This window comes from Amblyomma mixtum, chromosome 10 (genome assembly GCF_055824585.1).
Source record: "Amblyomma mixtum isolate Tamu chromosome 10, ASM5582458v1, whole genome shotgun sequence".
Lineage (NCBI taxonomy): Eukaryota > Metazoa > Arthropoda > Arachnida > Ixodida > Ixodidae > Amblyomma > Amblyomma mixtum.
In genome coordinates this window covers 21593267-21602507 of record NC_143021.1, presented here as the reverse complement: position 1 = coordinate 21602507, position 9241 = coordinate 21593267, and the positions used below count along the sequence as shown (strand labels likewise).

Below are 9241 nucleotides of genomic sequence, written 5' to 3'. Positions count from 1 at the left end.
TAAGGGATTTGCCGTTTAGTCAACTCTGTCCTGATGTGTCAGCCGGAGTGTAGGCCTCGTCAAGAGGCATGCTTTGTCTGCCTCCTTTTGCCTCTCCCCAGGGGCATATTGTAAATATGGCCGAATAAACTTTTCAAACTTTTCGAACTTTGTGCTGGTAGGGCACAGCCTCATGCTTTTTGTCCTCATGAGATTCAAGCTTCAGCTGTCATAATTCAAAAGTATGGCTCTGGGACTCCTTTAAAACTGATAACACTGCAGCCTGCAAAAGAGCCGTCGGCTAGCCGGATATACGAGCTTTGCGACTTGTGCGGCAAAAGAAAGGGCTATTATGTACTCACAACAGTTCGTCAAGGCTGATTATAGCTTGACGCCACCAGGTCTCGAAATATCAGCTTGGAGTGTTCAAAGAGGACAAGCAAGAACAATTTTCTGGTCTTCAGCACCCCTGCATTATTAATCGTGAAAGTTAAAAGCTACTTGTAATGTTGAGAAGTTTTGCTTTCTGTACAATCAAGAGTAAGGCACTTTACCCGAACCGTTGTAAAATTTTAAATTCTTTACTGTTGTTATCAGCTCAGACTTTCCCAAGGCGAAGAAGACAACGCCACGACGAAGAAAGCTTCATCACTCCTGAAAAAATATGGTCCTTGAGAAATCACGCAAGGGGTCTTCAAGTGGAAGGCCGAGGCGTTGAAGGCCTTTTTTGCAGCCAGAAGCGACAATGGTATGTGCCCGTTTAGAGCCGTCGTCACAAAGCGAAATATATGGCAGTCACTAGTGAGCAAGTATCTCGTGCGACACCTATATAGTGTATGCCTAGAAGACCCCTACACGCTCGACAGCTCAAGGGCCATCGTGAAGTCACCTGAAGAAGAATGGCAGGGTTAGAACTGTTCGCCGTGGGTGGATATCGAGGAACACTTCCGGTCAATACCGCATGGGGACATATGCAGTGGTCTGCGTGACGCAATCGACTTCCACAGAAGTGTTTCTTTTCAAAATTTTTGAAGCCTCACCGCAAAGCACTTCCTTGATCTCATCGACACCCTTCTGGATTCCACACTAATGTGCTTTAAATGAGAAATGTATATGCATCAGAAAGTCATGCATCGTCTCATGCTTCGCCTTACTCTTATGCGCGATATTTTTGGCTCATTTTGACCGGTTTCTCTCGCAGACTGAGACGTAGCTAACTCTAGCGCAGTGAAAATCTACCGCTGCGTTAGTGACGTTTTAAAGGTTCTTGGTTTCGCGGAGCGTTCACGAAGCTACGCAAGGCTTCCGCTGCTAGGGCTCCGTCAATAGACAGAGGTTCAGGCTTCCACATACCTCGGATCTTTGAGCTTTGCTAGTGGAGGAGTGCTTTCGCATTAAAAGCAGCTTGAAAGAGAAATATTGGAAGCATCACTTGTTAATGGTTTGTGTGGTAAGTGCGTGAACGACACCTCAGAATGCTTCAAAAAAGGTGCGGCTGATGTGCAAGTAAGGTTTGGTGGCCCTGGCATACACTCCATTATGATATCAATCTATGTACATGCGTAGCATCACTGCGTTCCCCGTAGGTCGGCATTTTACTTGCATCTTTTGTTCTGGCTTTGTCCATTAAGATGTGCCAATCGGTGCAGACTACGACAGCACAGGCGGACTTGCATGAAATAAGTTTGTGAATAAACCAATTTGTGAGTCGCGCCTGTCCCGCTCTCTTCTGTTCGGCATTCTGTGTACCTGCACTTTCAAAATTAGGTTTAAAGATGCATTCTACAAGAGATTACAAACAAAAATATATAAAATGCATTAGAATAATTTTATGGCAAGTATTTAAAAGGCTCATATATGCCCAAATCCTCCGCAACCCGGATATAATACTTGGTTTGTGACGAGAGTGAGTTCGGGACATATCTGAAAAATTTCTAGCAGCACAAAATTGATTCTACTTCGTTGAGATTGTCGAAGACCATTACCCTCCTATGCCTTAAAAGTTACTCGCTAGCTCTAAAATGTGAGGGGATGAGGGCGGCGGTGTATGTTCTTCAACGACTGCCGAGCATGCTTGTTGCTATCACCGCGGCCGAGTTGTTCATTTTGTTGTAGGCGCAAGTCAATTCAATATGTAATTTTATTGGGAAGCCTTCTGTGTCTTCCACAATCCCGATCTGCCGTCACAACTACGGGATATGTGGTGTTGGTGCCGCGTGTGTCACGGAGAGGCGCTTTGAAAGTCAATGAAGCCGACCCGACAGACCACTATACTGGAAGCAGCCATCGTCACCTGCATCTGCATCCTGAGCACACGCACCTATCAGAGTGCGCACGATTGCAAGCGGAAGCTGCAAATATGGCCAGGCCTGCCGCAATAATTATGCAGCAGTCCCGGGTACGTCCATTTTTCGATTGTTGCCCGCACGTTTCCACTTTCTAAGGAGGCTTCACACGGAGGGACGGACGGATGGAGAAAGATTTTTCCAGCGAGGGTTTCGAATGCTAACGTATTAGTATATTATAGGCTAGGGCAGAGGCACAGACGCAGCACACAAAGAAAAAAAATTGGTGTGATTTAGCTCTGGTTAAACCTGGTTGGTTGCGAAATCAGTGCTATGTAATGCTTGGTCACACACAGTCGTGCTGATTGTTTGCTTGTTTACCGTGGACATCTTTGGTTTTCATCCGCTTTTCAAAACGTTCAGCCCGTTCTTCTATTTCCTCGGCACGTCTTCGTCTCCTAGCTTCATTCCGTATAGCACGGCTGGACTCACATTCTGAACTTGAAGTGGCTTGCTTACCTGCTTCTTATTCTCGTCGGTTTCGCAAACGTTCTTCTCGTTATCCCTCTGTTCCCTGAACACGTTGTTTCCGCGTGGCTTCAATCCGCTTAGCTTGCCTAATCCCAGCTTCTGAACTCAATACTGCTCGTTTAGCTGCTCGGCTTCTCGTCGTTTGCGCAGTCGTTCTTCTCTTTGTTCTTCCGTTTCTTGGGCACGTTGTAACCTCAATCTTGCATTCTTCCTAGCTTGCTTGGCAGTCGCCTTAGAGTTAAACTGTTCAGAAGCAGTAGCGCAACTAAATTCAGATATAGACACTTCGTCGATGACTTCCATGGAGAGACTCCTCGAGAAGCGCGGTACGACCGGCTCCTCCTGGCTGCGGTGGAGAGAGAAAGCGGACGTCACGCGTCGCCATGGCAACGGATAGGCTGACGTCACACCATCTGTTAGGCGTGTCGGGGGCTCCTCGAAGAGCAGAGGGGTCCACGGACCACGCGACGAGCGGTTAGACCTGGCGTAGTATTGCTTTCACAAAAAAAAAGAAAAAAATTACCGACGATTACGTTACTTCCTAATGCGAAATTTGAGCGCAGCAAATAAGCTGTTTCACCTTTTCGATAGATTGAGGCAAAGAAATCGAGCAACACATGTATGCGCTATCACAGATTTTTTTTTTATTTTTCACACGTATTCCTTTAACAAAGACTCCACTAACAGTTCTTGACAGTCATGAAGGAAGCTTTGTGGTCGGAGAAATAGACTGATATATGTTCGACTTGGTACACCAATGCTTGATTCTCAAAGACGAGATCTATACAAGTGCCTCGCGAGGTTGTCACAGCCGTGGGACGCGTTACGAGCGAGAGGAACGGGATGTTATCCCGCATAAGTGTTAGGAAATTGCTGTTTGTCTTTATGTCAACATTAAAGTCCCCCACTACTAACATCGGTGTGGATCGATGGACGGTTAATGCGAGTTGCAGGAAGTGCACGACGTCTTTCGTGAGTGCGGCAGGGGCGAAGTAGGCAGCTACTACCAGCAAGCCGTTGGGCAACTTTGCGGCGCACAGTTCGCCAACTTCATGTGACGTGCCAAACATTTCGACTGGTATTGCAGAGAGACCTGTGCGCAAGTAGATAGCGACTCCCGCCGCTCTGTTGTGGTCTCTGCGAGCACCACAGCAGTATAGGAAATCTATGATTTCGAGAGGCTCTTCGGGATCCATCCAGGTTTCAGCAAAGCAAAGTACAGAGGAGTGGCGCAGAATGTGATCGTGGTGTACGTCCTTGGCATGTGCGGCAAGGGAGCGTACGTTAAGAATGTGGTTGTGAATGATGAATCAAGTGCTGCCAGCGAATGACGCGTCCATTGGCTGTCTGCTTGTGTTACTGATGTGTCGTTAACATGTTAAGCTTCGCCTGTAAGAGTGGAACGCGACAGCGTCTTGCAACGCTGCCAGGGAGTCCACAGAACGCCATCGCCAATTCGGCTGTACGCCTTGCTGGACGGTAAATTTATTTTTTGAGGAAAGGAAATGTATCTCTCTCGCATATCTGGGTGGACACCTGCACCTCGCCGTAAGGGAAAGGGGGAAGATGGGAGTGAACGAAGACGCCGTATTAGCTAGACGCGCCTTTGTTCATTCCAAACCATTCAGCTGGCATTACGGAGTGGCTAGCGTGCTCGTATCGCACTCCGGAGACCCTGGTTCGATTCCCCAACTCGACCAATTTCGTTCTCGGTTTTATTGATTTATGCGGTCTAACTAGAAAGGTTAATTAGGCTATTTCATATTTATATTCTTGAATTTCTATCCATCGTGTTCTGTCATTAACCTGTCAATTGTTGGAACTGTCTAGAATGTTCGACACAACGTATATGAAACGAGCAACGTCTTACTGAGTGGGGAAGTGCGTGGTGGTGGAGGGAACGCGGCTTCGTACTTATCTGTTTTTTTTCAGCAGCGTCTCCTTCCGCGGACGCTGTTGTAGCTGCGGCGCGCGTCTTTCTTTTCTTTTCTTCTGACCTCTTCATTCTCCTCTATATTAATTAGGCTAATTGATTAATTGAGCAATTAACTAAACTCAGTCCAACTTAGTTGCAGCATCACTATACGATTCCTTTGATTGGTTGCATGGTTACTAGCCAAAGTACAATTGGCCCCATTTCAAATTCGCGCACTGTGACGTCACGAGCATTTCGACCAATTGAAAAGCGTGACATTGGGGGCGGAGCTGGTTACGAGGCCGACGCCGACGACGACGCGAAACCCAGGAACGGACGCCAAAGAGCTGCGCTCTAAAAAATAGAGGAGACAGACAAGCTTTGTCTTAAGGGTATGACGCAATATCATTAATGGGTTAATGCCCAATATATGTGAATAAGTCAGTCTGTACTTTGCATTCATAGATCCCTGGGAGTACTGAGACCCCTCACGGCGGAGTGGTGCAGCGATTAAGCGATGCGCGACTCTCCTGCGATGGGCAGCCACTACCAGGGGTAGGCCATGTGCGACCAAGGTTGCTCTTCTCGAGCGACCAATTAAAAATTTGACGGCCACCTGCCAGGATGGGCAATTTGCTCACAATCCAATCTCCAGCTTGTGATGACGTTGCAAGGTCAAGTGACATAGGTGGCCTACGTGCCTCCTTGGTTGCTGTGTGGACATCGACTTCCAGAGTCATGCCCGCGATTTTCTGCTCCCAACGCCGAGGCCGTATGTTTTGCTGAGAAGGGTTGTTTTGTAGGCCAGTTGGTCATACATACTGGTCATACATATTGTTAGTTGGCGCTCTGTGGTGTTATTCTACGTTTTGTCCTTGTCTGCCGCGCCGAAGCATTTCTTGAAATACGTATGTTTTGGGCAACAGGGCTTTCAACACTATAGCGTGAAAAGCGGATTATGCGGATACGCACGCAACCTACTGTATAACAATGAGAGGCTTCGCGACAACACAGTCGGGCGATACGCACGCAGAAACAACGAGAATGGTGTAGTGCCGCCGACACGAAAAACTCACTGCGAATTACTGCCTTCATTAAAGATCCCAGGTATAAGTACACAGCCATAACATTTCAGATTGAAACTAGCGTAACTCCTAATGAAGTTTTGAAATCCACACTAATTTTCAACAATACCGTATTTCCGGCGTACCACGCATATGCGAGCCCCACGGCTTGCGCGAATTAACCGAAGATTGCCACAATTATCTCCAAATTGAGGGGAGTATCACTCTAAGAAATAGTTCATGCATTTCCCTTGGCAGGACAGGGTGGGGTAATTTTTCAGTTTTCCGAATTAAGGAGCATTTATAGAAGGAGTCTGCACAAATTACTCTTTTTAAGGCATGACCTTGCATACCAGTGTGAAACAGTTCCAACTAAAATGACATAAGAAGTGGGGTTCAATGCGAAATGTTTAGCAACTATCAGTTTTTAACTTCGGATGGTCTGTGAAGTAACGGACTCTTCTTAGCCCAAAGTAGTATACGAAGAAAGCTAAACAATCTTGACTACGTTAGAGAAGAATCCTAGATAAGAATTGTTCGAAAAGTACTACAAGCGCTAACTGGATGCATCCTAGTTGCCATGTGGTCATAATGGAAAGAGATCATATGAGTAAATTATTATAATGGGAATCGGTAATTGTGCATTCGGATGCAGCACACACGTTCCGAGCAAAAGCTCGTATTTTTTCAAAAAAGAAAGTGTGCAGCCTAATTACAGCGCTCAGTGATCCAGCTGAAATTTTCAATTTAAGGACGGAGTGAAAAAATTAAATGAAGGCGGCGCATCGAACGGCAGATATATAACGTGATAGCTACATCATGAAAAAAAAAAGATTCCAGCCAGTGCCGGATGTTAATGATTGTAGTTTAACTTGAAGAGGGTGACACATTTTAAAAGCGCGAACAGAGTCTGCAGAAAAAGCAACTCTGTTCAGGGTGGCTGAGATCTTTTCAAAGGGCAGGGTACCAGCGAATAGAAGCTCAGCGAAAGTGATCAAGACTTGCTTTGCGTATTACAATTTGCGTCGTTTTGTGTCGCAATGTTGGTGGCAGTAAAACAATCCTATTAGAGGTAACAATCAGGGGCTGCTGTACTGCAGTGGAATACACTTATCCACTGAGTAGGAGACTGGGAAGAAGGTAAAAGAAGTGGAAAGCTATGAGCACGTTACTAAGCGATCCGTATTGTCGCTCGGTAAAAACACGGGAAAAAGTTTCACTATAAAGCCGAATTTCACTGTCGCACTCGCGTCGCTTTAGCCATACATAGGACCATATAAAAAGGTTGAGACTTTTGCATTGCCATTTTTCTATTTTTTTAATGATCGCATTTCTTTTATAACTAAAGGGACGAGTTGCTAAGCATGATAAATGGCTTAGGCAAAGGGGAATGACAGGTCTAATAATTAATATCCCAAAAAAATTTTGTAAGGCTTAACAGTCTCGGAGGCGAACTGCAGTTTAAGACAAGTAGCCAGGCACTCGAAGGGAAAACAGAATTCACGTGCTTACGGTACGCAGTGACCGGAGATCCGGAACAAGAAAGTGAAATAACTAGGAGAATAGGAATGGGTGCCAAGCATTTGCACAGGCAATCCTAGATAATTAATGGCAGTTTACTACCATCCCTCAAGAAAAAAGAATGTCTTTTTTTTATTCGAGAAGTCTGCCATGAGGCATAAGTTGAGAAAAGGGGGAGTGGAATGTAGGGTACAGAAAGTTAAAAGAAGGAGTGCAGACCAGTTTCGGCGAGGTAGTCGCATTGTCTTACTGGCACTCACCTACTGGGCAGAGACACGGAGGTTAAACAGCGATCAAAAGATGGCGTATGATCCAGACTTTATAGCGACATCTCTTAAAGAGCTGTTTCCTGGGTCTATGTAGTAGTAATGGTAAGTTATCTGGGGCCGACAGGCTTTTGTTCTCAACTCCTAAATGCAACTAAGTTTACTTGTTGCGCTGAAATGAGGTGGTAGTGGTAGTATGAACTATAGCATGGAAAAATAAAGCGTGATGAATTTACGCCTTTCTGAATATAAAATTACACATCAGGGCGACCCAGCTATAAAATACAGTGATGGCTAAATGCTGCTACCACGCCGGTTAACACCGAAATCTGGCTCAGTAACTGCGCTGCTAGGTACACTATTACTGCACAAGTTGTGAGCACAACGGTCTCCATTTTCGGCCATGTTGCAGCTGGGTATGAGTTACCAGAATTCCAGATCTCTTGAGTTGGTTGAAAATGTCAGCAACGCTGGCTACACCTCTCCACAAGCTTAATTTGGCGGCAAAATGTTTATATCCTTTTCGCTTTCAAACAATTAAGCTAGCACTACAGTTACTGCAGGTTTGTAACAAGTTAGGCGCAGGAGGGCGGCATGTGATCCAGGATTTGCAGCGATATCTGGACTTGTTCCATGGGTCTAGCATCACAGTAAAGGTAGTAGGTGGTATAATGGAAGGGTGATAACCAGGGATACATATGATGGTTACTGTTGAAGAAGAGCTGTAGGGCAAGAGCAGAAATAAGTGAAGATTAGGGCGGTTGCCATGGGAACCGATCGGAGACGTGGTGTCGTGGAAGGAACAGAAAAGTGGATAGCGAAGGAATGAACATTTTGGCGTGTGCTGAAACTAGAGCCACCCAACGGATGTTTAGCGTGGAAGAGGGTGCAGCAAAAACAGAGAAGCGTGCGAGCTGATCAGAGAAAGGGGGCACGAGGTTACCATGAAAGGACAGTGTGCCGATAGCGGAGGGGGTGACCTAACTGGCTGTAGATGCCGCGCAAAGAACCGCTATTGTGGTCATTGTGCAAAGAGGATGAATAGAACGGTAAGAGCAGAGGAATGCAAAATAGGCTTCGTCTGCGGCAGCTGCTAAGAAACCCGCAGCCCGAGAAGAGGGCGCCCGGTGGGTTGCCGTGCGCATTGAGCGGCGGAGTGAAATGGAGGATTGGTGAGGAACGGGCATGCTTGAAAAAAAAAAAACAGTGTGCGATGTGTATAGCTATATAAAAGTGGCAGTCCTATTTTTTTACCAAGTCTATATTTAAATGAAAATACCTGAATAGATGTTGGTTAATCTGGGGAACACAGTAGTAACTGTCCTTTGAAATTTTCTCCAGAGAACTCTGGAGGCTTATAATTAGATCAACGTCAGTTGTCCGTGTTCGTGACGTATTTAATCAACGCGTGCTCGAAGAGGTCTCACAAAAGAATCAAATTATTGGTGCTGTGCATCTCTACTCGAATGGTGATCTGCACGAATAATGATGTAAAGGTACTACCCTCTATTTTAGTATTTTAGAATGAGCAATTCGTTATTTAATGTTTCTAGCCCTGTGTAGTTCCGTTATTTAATAGCACATCTTCTATGCAATGTGTCATATTTCATGGCAGTGCAATATAATAACGTTATATATCTTTATGCACAACTTGAAACTGAGTGCGGCAACGTTTCTTGA

At 45.6% G+C, this 9241-nt stretch overlaps 1 long non-coding RNA gene across 1 annotated transcript in view; it reads right to left on the bottom strand.

The window, feature by feature from the left end:
* Nucleotides 1–345: 345 nt before the first annotated feature.
* Nucleotides 346–9241, bottom strand: part of LOC149325322 (uncharacterized) — a 49995-nt gene continuing 41099 nt past the window's right edge. Inside the window, exon 3 of the long non-coding RNA XR_016286583.1 lies at nt 346–448. This is a non-coding gene — a long non-coding RNA (uncharacterized LOC149325322). The remainder of the gene's footprint in view (nt 449–9241) is intronic.